Raw genomic sequence first — 14268 nt, 5'->3', positions numbered from 1 at the left:
AGCCGATCCTCTTGCTCTTAAAGAGGAAGGGAGGTCTGTTAGGACTTTACTCGGGGAATGCAGACTGAAATAGAAAGGTTTTTAGGTCCTTTCTAAATTGGGCCAGGGAGGTGGCCGAGCGGAGCTCTGTGGGCAGCGTGTTCCAAAGGGCCGGGGCGGCGATGGAAAAAGTCCTCCTCATGGTGGAGGTAAGCCTAGCCCCTGGTACCCTAAGTAATTGCTGCCCAGATGTTCTGAGGGTGCGGGACGGAATATACGGGGAGAGGCAGTCCCTTCAAATATTTAAACAGGGCTATCATGTCACATCTTAACCTTCTCTTCTCCTTGCTAAACATATCCAGCTCCCTAACTATTTCTCATAGGGAACAGTTTCCAGAACTTTCCCAATTTTGGTCACTCTCCTCTGGACATACTGCAGATTGTCAATATCCCTGTTGAATTGTGGTGCCCAGAAGTGCTCACAGTTTTCCAGGGGTAGGCTGACTAAAGCAGAACAGAATGGCACTATTATACCCCTTGATCAAGACATTACACGCCTATTGATGCAGCCTAGGGTCATATTGGCTTTTTTAGCTACTGACTCATGTTTAGCTTGTGGTCTACTATGACTACTACATGCTACTATAACTGTGCTGTCAATACACCTTGAGTAATATAACACCAACATGTCCTCATTTCAAATCCATCCAAATGCCAATAATAATAAAACATTGAATGTTTCATTCACTCCATATTTCTGTCTATGTCTCATAGCAGATTTATACAACCTGCAACCCTAGTGCAACATTGCAAAAGCTCTCTGTAAAAATCAGTTTACATCTCTGGCAAAAACAATCCATTTCAACTTCAGCAACCTCCTGAAGTTCCTCATTGCTATCCAACATGATGTTTTGTGAGGAATGGTATGGGGTGTCTGGCAGCAGGTTTGAAGTGGCAGAACTCCAACTTACTTTTACAAGTTGGGGGACAGATAGTCATTCTATCCATCTGAATGGTTTTCACTGCATATACATAACCCAAGGATTAAACAAAGGACTAGCAGGATGCAAAATAGAATTTGGCACCAGTAATTGCTCTACTTTACAGCTTTAGACAGCAGCCCAACTATTCTGTTAATCCCTCAGAATCAAACTGTCTTGCAATAAGACAGCTAGAAAAGATCAAGGCCCTACTATAATAGGGCATTCAAAAGAAATGTGGGATGGCAGATAACTTTGGAGGGCAAAGTTTACTCTTTTGCATTCTTCTACAGTAGAAGGTTGCAAAAGGCTCAACTTTCCCTTCAAAGGATCTATTATTTGCTCACCATCCCATGGCCAAAATTCAGCTCAAATACTCTTGAGCTACCAGAAGTAAAGTAAATTTCAGTAGTTCTGGTCAGAGTGTATAGAAGAAAAGAACTACCGGAGGTCCAAAACACATTGCAGAAATAATCCAGTTTGACACCACTTTAACTGCCGTAGTCCAATGCCAGGGAATTATAGGAATTGTAGTTTTGTGAGACATGCAGCCTTTTCTGTCAGAGCTCTGGTGCCAGAATAAACAATTCCCAGGATTCCCTAGCACTGAGCCAGGGCAGTTAAAGCGGCCTCAAACTGGATTATTTCTGTAGTATGTTTTGGACCTTAGTGATCTAAACTAAGATGGAATTTATCTAAGTGAATCAAGGAAAAGATTCCTGAAAGTTTCCTGTGAAGTTCACAAGTAATGCATTATGGTATGAGAGCAACGGCCACTAAAAACAGAACCTTCTTATTCAGAGACAGAAGGATAAAACTAGTGGGTGGATGGATAGTTACCATCCACAAAAAGATCTATTTTCCATAGGTTTATCTAATCAGATTGATGGCAGTGAGCTGGACTTTATTGCATCTTGCTGCAGTTAATTCCATGCATGTAATACTCCCATTGAGTTATCCCAAACCTACTGCCAAAAGGTTTTCAGTGGTGGATTCTCAAGCTTTAGCCTTTTGATAGGAAAGTAAAATCTACTTTTTAATGTGCACCCCTCCCCAAACAGCATCCAGACCTTCAAAGTTCTGACTTGAGCCCCAAAACACAAGAAGGCTATTTGGTACATTTATATTCTACCTTTCCTCCAATGAGTTCACAATGGTGAACATGGTTTGTTATTCCTTGCCATATTATCCTCAGAAAAACACTGAAGGTAGGTCAGGATAAGAAAGACTGATAAACCAAGAGTCACTTGTGGGGAGTCGAACCCATGGGGTACAGAATCACTCAAGTGCAAGATTAAAACTCTAATATGCCAAACTGGCTCCCTGCAGTTGGAAAGAAAATGGCTTGCCCAAGGCAGTCAAGAGGAGAGAAAAGAGGTATTTGCAAATATGAAGCTTTTGGCTAACACTGCTAAATGAGCTTTGAGAAGCTGCATTACATACTTTGTTGTTGTGTGCCTTCAAATCATTTCTGAAATATGGTGATCTTAAGGCAAACCTATTGTGGCAGGGGTAGGCAACCTGTGGCCCGTGGGCTGGATGCGGGCCGGCGAGGCCTTGGGACCGGCCCCAGCCCGGTCCTGCCACCGATTGCCGCCAGGGCTTTTGGCCTATCAGGAGGAGGCGGGCAAGGGGGGCAAGCAGTGGGCAAGTGGGGGGCAATTGTCTATAGAAGCCTCAGAAACATGCATTTATATTAACATTTTTTTAAAAATCAGCAAATTTTTCCATGTGTCCTCCATTTGAAAATTTTGTCCTAAATTTGTCCCGGTATATATATATATATATATATATATATATTATTTAATTATTTATTTTTTGGCTTCGGCCCCCCAGTTGTCTGAGGGACAGCAACCCGGCCCCCGGCTCTAAAAGGTTGCCTACCCCTGTATTGTGGGGTTTTCTTGCCAAGATTTGTTCAGAGGGGGCTTGCTTTTGCCCTCTTCTGAGGTTGAAAGAATGTGACTTGCCCAAGGCCAACCAGTGAGTTTCCATGGCTGCATAGAGATTCAAGATCTCTGGACTATAGCCCAGTGCTCAAATCAGTATACTACTCTGGATTCAGTAGCTCCTTTCAGAGGACTTTATCCTGTGGGGGGAAATCTGGGGGGGGGGAGATCAGGGATTTCTGAGACATTTGCATGATCAAAAGGTTTTCCCACACATAGTGATTAAAGAGGACTTATCCCCGGGAGGAACCAGGAATGCTCCAGTAACAAATCATTCATGGGATTTCCACATGAATTATTCATTGCTGGAACATTCCTAGTTCTTCCTAGGATAAGTTCTCTTTAATCTTGACATCATGGAAAAATCTTTCTCGCAATCACATAAATGTCCTGGGAAAATGCCTTTTTAAACCCCTGATTTCCCCCATGTGATAAAATCCAGAATGTAAAGAGAAAAAGAGAACTACCTTAGGCCTAAACACCCTGAAGGCACCAGATCTTTTCTGATCTTGGAAGCTAAGCAGGGTCACCCCTGGTTAGTACTTGGATGTGAGACCACCAACAAATACCAAGCACTGTAGGTTATATTTCAAAGGACAGAACTGGCAAACCACCTCTAAGTATTCCTTACCTAAGTAAACCCTATAAAATTCATGGAGTTGCCATTGACAGGCAAAGTTGACAACAACACTGGTTGAACCATATTTCCACATTCGAAAAATGCAGAGGCAAATGTTAATTTTCACCAGCTTAGAAGTAGCAGGTTTGCTAGCCACAGACGTATCATATATTTGCACTAATTGACAAAACAAGATATAGGGAGTTATCACACAGGAGAGATTCCCTGCAAAAACAGGATTTAAAGTGGAAAAAAACCACGAAAGCGGATTTATTAGCAGACAACATCCTGGTTAACCCAACATTAACCCAGACAGAAAATGGAAAATAGAAAAAACACAAAAGCGCAATTAATTTTGAGATGATGTCACTGTTAATGTGCATTAATACAACATTAACCCAGCTAGAAAGTAGACAAAATGCCATTCTTTTTACTTCCGGAAAAACCCAAAAGTAAAAAGAATCATGTTTTGTCGACTTTCTAGCCGGTTTAATGACGTGTCTGAAGATCAGCTGCATTTTTGTGTCTTCTTAGGCTTTTTGGGGGGAAGGGGAGTTAAATCCCATTTCTGCATGGGATGCCTCCCATGTGATAAACCCCATACATCCTCTTGTAGTAGAGGGTGAGAAAACAAGTAGAAGGTGTACCGGTGGGAAATTTGTTTGTAAAGACCACTGCAACATCCAGACAATAGGCTCTAATTATGAACAGAGTAGTTGACACAAAGGATGGCTCTACACTGAGGGACACTTCCCTCAGCACTGCAGAGGTGATTTTGTAATTAGTGTGGAAACGTATCCTAAAATTAGCGCTTGGTCTTCCTTCAGATAAATAAAAGCAGCTGTTTTCCTTTGGGGGTTTATGTCTATTTCCCAACTTTTTGTACTCATACTAAGTCTTTGTTTTGTTTTCTGCTGGAAATAACAATAGTAATATTTGTAGAAGAGAGCTAGTTTGAGCATTGGGGCAAGTCACAATCTCTCAGCTTCAGAGGATGGCAAGGGCAAACTCCATCTGAAGAAACGTGCAAAGAAAATCCCATGACAGGTTTGTTTTAGATTGCCATAGGTCAGAAGCAACTGAAAGGCACACAACAACAAACAAATATTTGTAAAACATGAAAATTATGCTGATTATGAGAATGAGGGCTATCAGCTAGTCAATGCTAATGTATTACATCACATGAACATACATTTTTGGTTCTAAGTATTTGGGTATTGAGAAATAGCCTGCATACAACACCCACAAACACTCCTATGGACATGCATCATTTTAATCCCAATTTACACTCTTGGGTTCAGATAATATTCCAGAACTCATCAATGCAATTTTTTTATTCATGTAGATTAGGGCCAAACAGAGTTGCAAGTAACTTCACTTGCATCACAGCAGACTATGGGAAAAACAAGCACAAACCCTTTTAAATAGGCTATAAAATTATTTAAAGACATTTTAAAAGGTTTTCTTAATGCAAAATGCCAATGAAACATACTCATCTGTGAAGAAAGGACAGTGAGCCAATACAGACAATGCCTGCACTGAGCATAGCCCCAGGAGGTACACTATCCTGCTCATTCTGCCAAGTGGTGAGGAGAAATTCACCACACACACAAAATGCAAACATGTGATAGAATAGATAGATAATAAAATGACCATCTACCTGGGCTCAAATACATAGGCTATTTTTTTAATCTAGTGGACAAAGTAGAAGGCATTCAGCAGATCACCATGTCCACCAGAGAATGCTGTTAAATTTTTGGGAAACCAATGCACTACTTAAATAACAACTCCACATGCCTGGATAAGCAAGATGTAGCTCTCCAGATGTCCATGAGTAGCATCTTCTATCATCCCTTGCCACTGGCTATGGTGGGTAGGGCTGATTGGGATTGCAGTTCAGAAACATCTAGTAGTCATCCACACATCCCTGCCCCTGCTGTAAACAATCATTGCATGAAGCAGGGAGCAGATCATACCATAAACTCTGTTCATTGCACATGCATAGTAGGCATGTTTAGAAGACCCTTTGAGCAGCACACAAAATATGGATCCTGCCCCACACAGAGTGTGTACACCTTGTATGCACAGACTTCATTTAGATAATGCGAACAATGCATGGATTTTGAGCCTGCAGGCATGAGTCTATACACTCACACACATACACAGTTCCTAGAACAACAATTCCACATAGAATCAAGTTTAGGCTGTACCATTCATGCTAAATTCCTCCTGTGTTATTCATCATTATCAACTGCTGAGGGGGGGGTCTTCTCTCTTGGTGGGAATTAGTGATATATTTTTTTTAAAAACCTGTGTGGATATCTCTTTTTATTTTTGTCACAAATCAGCCACATCAGTTATAGAGCAGGCTGCTCACTGAACAAGCTTCACCTCTCCACTTCCAGTAATAAGACAGTGCCTACAAAGAGAATAGTACCTGACTTTCCTCAACCCTGCCTCCATTGCAGCAGACAGAGCAAATGTCTCAGATGGCATTTTTAGCTATTCTACTCACATGCATATTTAATTTACATAAGCTGCCCCACACACCAATCCCTTCTTTTCTTCCCAGCTCCTTGTTGTTAAATCTCATAATTCTCCTTTTACATATCTGAAATGCCTTGTCAGACCAAAGAGGACTAAATTGCTAGCACACACACACATACACATATCTTGGGTCTTCCAATGCTTATCTGAACAAAGGTGCAAGTTCATTCAATCAGTGAATCAGTCCTTCTAAAGCAAGGAGAGTGTACATACCTACCAAACAAAGCTTTAAAGAGAACCACCCCTCTGCCAAACATTCCTGCTTTCCTTTCAAAAGGTTAATGAGTTCTCCCCAATTACATTTCCAAGTGGAAATTGATTTTGCTTTTCCCAATGCCTGTTCCTGTCTAATTTACACATTCAGATTTTCAGTATTCTCACAGGCTTTTTAATATTCTATGAAAGACATCCTATAGTTAAGCAAGGAAGGGTGAGAAAAAGTGGAGAGGACACTTGGTATTTGTATTAAAATAACTAGTTTTTTTAAAAAGGTGTATCAAGCACTTTTGTAGAATCTGTTTCTCTGCACCAGACTGCTCCAAATATACACATACGCCTATAAATAGTGCACACATACTCCCACCCAAATTAGTCTAGAGAACATATAAAAGATGTTTTCAGGTCTACAGAGCTCCAGAAATAGATCAGCCCCAAAATTCAAGACAGACAATACTGCTTTGACAAAAATACCAGGGTCCTACTTAAGCAGGTTGGCTGCCAAAATTGCACATACGGGTAACACTGTGGCAGAGAGACTGATCTACAAATCAGGCTCTCCCCTGTATACTGAAGCAAAGCACAACCCTCACCCCAACTCCAATTTACATAGCTTAACTAAAGCAGCAGTTCCCAACCTTGGGTCCTCAAGTACTGTTGCACTACAAGTCCTAGGTTCCCAGATTCCATTTGTCATACTGGGTGGGACTTTGGAGAGCTGAAATCCAACAACATCTGGGAACACTAAGCTGGGGCCCAATGCACTAGAGTCTATTGACAAGATTTTACAGTTCTTATGAATGTGCAAACTATACACAGGATCAGGAACCCTGAACAAAGCTCAGCCACCCATGACATAGACAGCATTTACACACCTCTTGATCACACATGTGGACAATACAGATGATTGAGTAAAAACATATTGTCTGAGCAATGATTTCTTTCAATATTATTATCACTAATATGTTTTTCTTAAACAGTCATGCTTAAAAACAACTGTTATGAACGTCACTATCTGAGAACTAAAACTGTCACTGGTTGCCTTAATGGTCTATAGCCCACACACTAATACAGTGGGCATTTGGTATCCGCTGGGCTTTGGTTCCAGGATCCCCCAAGGATACCAAAATCCATGGATGTTCAAATCCCATTAAACACAATGGCACAGTAAAATTGTGTCCCTTATATAAAATGGTAAAATCAAGGTTTCTTTTTAGAATTTCTATAGTTTTAAAATATTTTGTGGACACTTGAATCCATGGATAAAAAAATCAGTGGATATGGAGGACGGTCTGTATTTAAAATAAACCAAAGATATGAAGGTCTTATGCCCTTACTCCAGTTGACATATTACACCATACTCCTTAGAGGATCAAAACTTGTACCTAGCCTTTTTTTAAAAAAACTGTAAGTGAGCATTCTGGCTTCCAGATATTTTGGAGTACAACTCCCCCCATCCCTGGCCACCAACAATTTGCGCGGCACTAGTTAGATAACTAATCTAAAGCAACTAGAGGACACCAGATTGGGTAACAGCATTGACCATGAGATTATAATAGCCCCTTTATTCCTTTTCCCAGACTGGCAACAACAAGGTGATGAGAGCATGAATAAATTCCCCAACAGGGATGTTTTAAAGGAACCCTTCCCAGTTTTGAACAACTCCAAGAAGAAGGGAATATGTCAAAATAGAGATGGATGGACTATATGATTTGAAACCTCCATTAATTTCCTAGGAACAGGGCGTCTCACGTTTGAGAAAGATCTCCGATTCAGCAGCTACACAAATAAACTGCCTGATTATTTCAATGAGATAATGAGTGCCATTTTTGGAGCTCAAGGCAAAAGCATTCTCAGTTTTGAGCAACTCTAAGAAGAAGGACATGTGTCAAAATAAAAGTGAACTATATTATTTGAAAATTCCATTATTTTTCTAGGAACAGGACATCTAATGCTTAAGATCTCAGATGCGGCAGCTACATTTACAACCGCCTGATTATTTCAATAGATATGAGTGCCATTTTTGGATCTGAACACAAAAGCATTCTTGAGACTCGGAAACAAGGCATCTGGCGGCAGGTTTATGATCAAAACACAGCCTAGTAGTACAACCTTACCCATCCTGGTGCCCCTTGCTAGAGGCTTACGGGAGATGTAGTCCAACACACCTGGAAGGCTGTTGGGGGTTAGGGGAAGGTTTTCTAGGAGGACCAATGCAATTGAGGAGTCTTTAGACAGCACTTCCAAAAACCAGAATGCATCTCACAATGCTGGATTGTGATTGATCAACCTGAATGGGTTTTTTTATTAATAGGAATCCTATCACTATATTATATTCCTTATAATATACAGTACTATATTATATATTTATGTATACACACTATAAACACACAGAGGTAGCTGTGTTGGCCATTTAACAGATACAAACAAAAATCCATCAGTCATATCTTTATGATGAAGAAGCCCAGGAAGCTTCGAAAGCTTTCAAGAAGTATATTGTGCATTTTGGTTTTCTATTAAAGGTATCACTGATGGATTTTTGTTTGTGTGTATACTATATTATACATAATAGGAATACTAAAGTAGGAATGGTAACTATTTATTTATATCCTGCCTCTCCCTCCAGATCGAGGCGGGTTACAGAAGTGCAATTAATACAACAAAATACATAGTAAAAGCAAATCCACAAAAAATAATCCCCCATCCTTGTCACCAAAGGAAAAATAACTAATCAAAATACAGATTGAAATAGTTAAAAATACATCAGACTATCGTTTTAGGATCTTTCCCCCTTTCATCCCTCCTTTCCTTGCACCCTTATCCCCCTTACCTTCTCAGAGGCAAAATAACTGAATCCTAAACCGATTGAAAGCCCCTTTCCTTTGCTCCTGAGTTGGATGGATGTTATGGGAAGGGAAGGGCACACTGTCACTTACACTGGAGGACCAGAAAGGAAGCCCCAATGATGCCTGCCAGCCTCCAACAGACAGACAGACCCCCCTCCCTGCCAAACCCTCCAAGCAGCCATTCACACACAGCTCAAATGACCCTCCTTTCCCAGGACCTGTCCTACATTCGGGAGAACTAGGTGCCCTCCATTTCCAGGATCTGTCCTCCATTTCAACCTTCTATCCAGGAGGAATCCCAAAATGTCCTCCATTTGGAGCAGGACTAAGAAGCATAGATTTATTATTTATAGTAGTGTGTGTGTGTGTGTGTGTATGTGTTTTTAAAAAGATTTTATTTGGTCATTTATCCTATATTATTTTGTTTTTCTCTCCATTTGGCGGGGCTTTGTCCTCCTTTGCTGTCATGGCAATCCGGTGGTCACCCTGCCTACAGTCCCACCTTTCTGCCCAGGGGGCATTCCCAAAGGAAGGGCCTCCATTTTGAGCAGGCATGGCTAAGAAGGATGCCTTTACATTGACAGGAGTGGTGTTTGGTTATTGTTGTTTTTTGGGTGGGGTAGTGTAGGTCACGTCCTCCATTTTTCCTGGAAGGTCCTCCATTTCGCAGTGCCTTGTCTTCCTTGGTGGGGAGGACACCCCTCTGGACACTAGAGAAATGCGGGTCGCCCCCCTCCCCAAAAAACAAGAGCCATAAGAAACAGAGAGTTCAATGAATAATAATAATAATAATAATAATAATAATAATATTGGGAGGAAGGTGGGATATAAGAAATAATGATAATAATAATACAGGCACCCAGCTCCACCACCTTTCCAGGGCATTCCCTCCCTGGCTCCTCCATCCTTTTCTTCTTCCTCTCCTCCTCCCTTTGACAAAGCATCCCTCTTTCCTCCTCCTCCTCAGAGAAAGAAAGGCAAGCCCCTCACCTTGTGGGGAAACAGCAGTCCTGGCTTCAAGGCTCCCTGCCTTTTGCTCTGCCTTTCCTTCTTTTCCTTCCTCTCTTGCTCCCTCTTCTTCTTTTCCTTCTCCTCCTTTTTAGCACTCCTCCCCTCCTTTCTCCTTCCCTCCCTCTGGGCTACTAGCAGCAGCCCTTCTGAGGGGTTTCCAAGAAAGACCCTCCTCTTCTCTTCTCTTCTCCTGCCCAACCACCCTCCTTTTGAGCTCCTGACGTCAAGGGAGGGAGAAAGGAGGCAGGTGGGAGGGATGGGGATGCCTCCAACTCCTGGCCCAGCCTTAAAGAGACCCACTGGGCTGGGCAAAGGGGGAGCAAGGCAGCAGGGGCATGGCCGAAAGCAGGGGCAACACTTGGGGGTGCAGGCCCCACTGGGTGACAGCCTAAGCGGGGTGACACCACTGCTCCCCAAACATTTATTTGTCCTTTTGCAGAGAGAGGCTATGATCTTCGCCTGTCTCCCTTTAAAATGCTGAAGAGATTACCATATATACTCAACTATATGCCAAGCTCATATATAAGTGAAAGGCAGGTTTTGGGGCCAAAATTATGGATTTTGATATGACCCGTGGATAAGTTGAGGGTAAAATTTAGGGGCATTTAATAAAGGACAAAGAAAGGAAAACAATAGCTATTTGTGCTCATATGGAAGGCTGGATGGATAAGAGAGTAGAAGAGGGTCAGTGCTTCCAGGGCAGATTAAACTCTTGCTTTTCACCACACACACACACACACACACACACACCTAGAGAGATCTTGTAGCACCTTTGATAGTCTCTACAGACTAACACGGTTATATCTTTGAATTCTACATGCACATGCCCCATTATTTCCTACGGGGCTCAAGCATAGGCGGATTTTCCCTTGCATGGGGGGATCCAAAACAGATCCCCTGCATAAGGAGAGGGCCCACTGTACAATTTATGAGTCATGTTAGTCCAAAAAATGTGACTAAGGATTTTATATGGGTCTGGGATGGGAAGAGGTCAGTGGAGGGGTGTGTGTGTGACACTATGAGATACTGAACTTGGTGATACTAACCCTAGTGATGCTAGTGGGGTGGACCAGTGGTGTCCCTAGGGTTCATGTCTCTCTCACACACACACACCCCTCATTGACCTCTTCCCATTACCACACCATACAGAATCCTTAGTCATGTTGTTTGTACTGAAGTGACTCATAAATCATAATTCCCATACAGTATATCACTGAATGTAATGGCCACAGTGGCGTCCCTGTACCGGGTGTTACCCAGTGCAGGGGGGGCTTCTGGGGGCAGGGCTTCCAGGGGTGCACACTCCCTCCCTCCCTGCCTGCCCCATCCAAGATGGCATGGGGGCAGCATGCACAGGGGAATGTGGGGAGGGAGGGCTATGGAGGGGGTGAGAAGGTGCGGAGAGTGTGGTAGTGTGCATAGACATGGTGCAATGGGGAGTACAGGGGAAGGCCTGACCGGGTGTCACCCCCCTAGTAACACCATAGAATGGCCATGGTTATAACATAAACAACAAGAGGTGATATGATAGCCATGTTTAAGTATTTGAAGGGTTCATTGTCACACTGAGGATGGAGCAAGCTTGTTTTCTGCTGCTCCAGAGATCAGAACACGGAACAATGGATGCAAGCTATAGGAAAAGAGATTCCACCTCAACATTAGGAGGAACCTCCTGACAGTAAGGGCTGTTCGACAGTGGAACAAACTCCCTTGGAGAGTGTTGGAGTCTCCTTCCTTGGAGGTCTTTAAGCAGAGGCTGGATGGCCATCTGTTTGGTATGCTTAGATCAGGTGGTTGGATTGGGTGGCCCTTGTGGTCTCTTCCAACTCTACGATTCTATAAGAAAATTCCCCACAATAGCAACAGCTATTAACTACTATCAGGCTAATATGATTTTAGTCTGCATCAATAAAAGTATAGTGTCTATCAAGGGAAGTAATAGTGCCACTATATTCTGCTCTGGTCAGGCCCCATCTGGAATATTGTGTCCAGTTCTGGGCACCACAATTCAAAAAGGACATTGAGAAACTGGAGCACGTCCAAAGGAGGGCGACTAAAATGGTGAAGGGGCTGGAAACCTTGCCCTATGAGGAACGCCTTAGGGAGCTGGGGATGTTGAGCCTGGAGAAGAGACGGTTAAGAGGTGATATGATAGCCCTGTTTAAATATTTGAAGGGATGCCATATTGAGGAGGGAGCAAGCCTGTTTTCTGCTGCTCCAGAGACTAGGACCTGGAACAATGGATGCAAGCTCCAGGTAAAGAGATTCCACCTAAAAATTAGGAGAAACTTCTTAACAGTAAGAGCTGTTCAACAGTGGAGCACTCCCTCGGTGAATTATAAGAGTATCCTCCCTTGGAGGTCTTTAAACAGAGGCCACATTTGTGGGGGGGGGGGGGGTGCTTTGATTGTGAGTTCCTGCATGGCAGAATGGGGTTGAACTGGATGGTCCTTGTTGTCTCTTCCAAATCTATTATTCTATCTAGCAAAATTTTAAATTATGCCTTTACATTACAATATCATACTGACAGACTAAAAGTATTTGCATGTACATAGTTTCCTGTGGTTAAAGTGAAAATTTGGTAAGATGTGATGTTTTTAAAGAAAATTTTAAAATAATGTTTATTGTTAAAAAATAAAATTAAAAAAAACTGGGACCTCTCCTTTCTCCTCCCACTTAGCCTCACCCCACTCACCCAATCTCTTCAGCATTTTAAAGGGGCGCAGTGGCCCCCACGCAGACAAATGCCATAGCCCATTTCTGCCTAAATGCAGATGCTACTATGCATCACTGCGCCACCACTTTGGCTACTATGCACCACTTTGGCATCATTTGCAGTGCTGCCTTGGGCAGCAAAATGTGTTGGGCCAGAACCATAGGGATCTAGGCCACTTGAGGGCATCCCCTAGAAGACAGTATTAGCTGTCTTCAGGCAACAACAACAACAACAGTAATGATGGCAGGTCCAGGGAGACAAATGCAGGGTTTAGCTATGGGGGGAGAGATTGAAGGCATTACGCCCCAAAAAGAATACTGGCTGCTCCCTCAATTACATTTTCCTTCAATCCCCAAATTTCTAGCATAGCAGTAACTTAAATCTTTAGCTGAGCATTTAGGAATCCAGTTTAGGCCTCCAAAGAAGAGGAGCAGGCAAAGTTGTTTTTGTTGTTGTTATGTGCCTTCAAGACCATTTTTGACTTATGGCAACCCTAAGGTGAACCTATAATGCGATTCTCTTGGCAAGATTTGTTCAGAGGAATTTTGCCATTGCCTTCTCGTCAATTAGGGTGAGAGCATGTAATTTGCCCAAGGTGACCCAGTGGGTTTCACTGCCAAGTCAGGAATTGAACGCTGGTCTTCAGAGTTTTAGTCCAACACTCAAACACTACTGGCTTACCGAGGGAATATGAACACTGCAAATGTAACAGTTCTGGGTATCTCACTCTCTGGAAGGCTAGAATTTCAGGGACTAAAGGGAAATTTAATTTGGGGCACAGATGTAGCCAGGATTTTAGGAAGGGGAGGTCCAGACTAAGTGCCACCATTATAAAGGGGCTTGGGTGCGGCGGCGCAGCAACATGCACCATTCATTTTTCTAATGGAAGGGGGGGGTCCGGACCCCAAGACCACCCCCTTGGCTACATCCCTGTTTGAGGGAGCATTGCCATGCTTTCACCCACACTGTAGTTACTCCCCATGTAGCCCAGGAACCACCCTTTGCCTGCCATGATCTGAAGGCCCTGCTTCTCATGGTGACATTCAGTATTTGAAGCGAACCAGTGAAGTAGATAGAAGCTGGTGTGGAGAGGCACTTCCTATGAGGAACCCAAACCATGGAGGGTTTAGTTAGTAAACACCAATGACTTGAACTGAGCCATGGAGCAAATTGGCCACCAGTGCATTTAGAACCAGACTGACTGGATTCACCTGTGACTCCTCACATCCTTAACAAGGTAGACAGCAATGGTTTCCCACTTGCTAATGCTTCCAAATCATCTTCAAGGGCAGACCCATACTGAGAAGAGTGAAATAGTCAAGCCCCAAGACTGCAAAAATGTGGATTCATTTTGCAAAGTCCTCCTTTTTCAAGGAATTGGCATAGGCAGCTTTTTAGCTGATGT

The 14268-nt window shown here is 42.8% G+C and overlaps 1 protein-coding gene across 4 annotated transcripts in view; it reads right to left on the bottom strand.

Moving 5' to 3' along the window:
* CSDC2 (cold shock domain containing C2) overlaps window positions 1–10331 on the bottom strand; it is a 29388-nt gene extending 19057 nt beyond the window's left edge. For 2 of the 4 annotated variants that reach the window (XM_089523714.1, XM_089523716.1), the window contains exon 1: window positions 10127–10331. The gene's annotated coding sequence lies outside the window, so the exon portion shown is untranslated. Of the gene's footprint in view, window positions 1–3375; window positions 3405–9120; window positions 9224–10126 lie in introns of those variants that run through there. The other 2 variants (XM_089523715.1, XM_089523718.1) reach the window with 2 other exon arrangements.
* Window positions 10332–14268: the final 3937 nt, after the last annotated feature.

The sequence above is a fragment of the Sceloporus occidentalis genome, unplaced genomic scaffold (genome assembly GCF_023333645.1).
Source record: "Sceloporus occidentalis isolate IW3139 unplaced genomic scaffold, rSceOcc1.0.p SCAF_5, whole genome shotgun sequence".
NCBI lineage: Eukaryota > Metazoa > Chordata > Lepidosauria > Squamata > Phrynosomatidae > Sceloporus > Sceloporus occidentalis.
The sequence above is the reverse complement of the archived record's forward strand: the minus strand, read 5'-3'. Positions and strand labels throughout refer to the sequence as shown.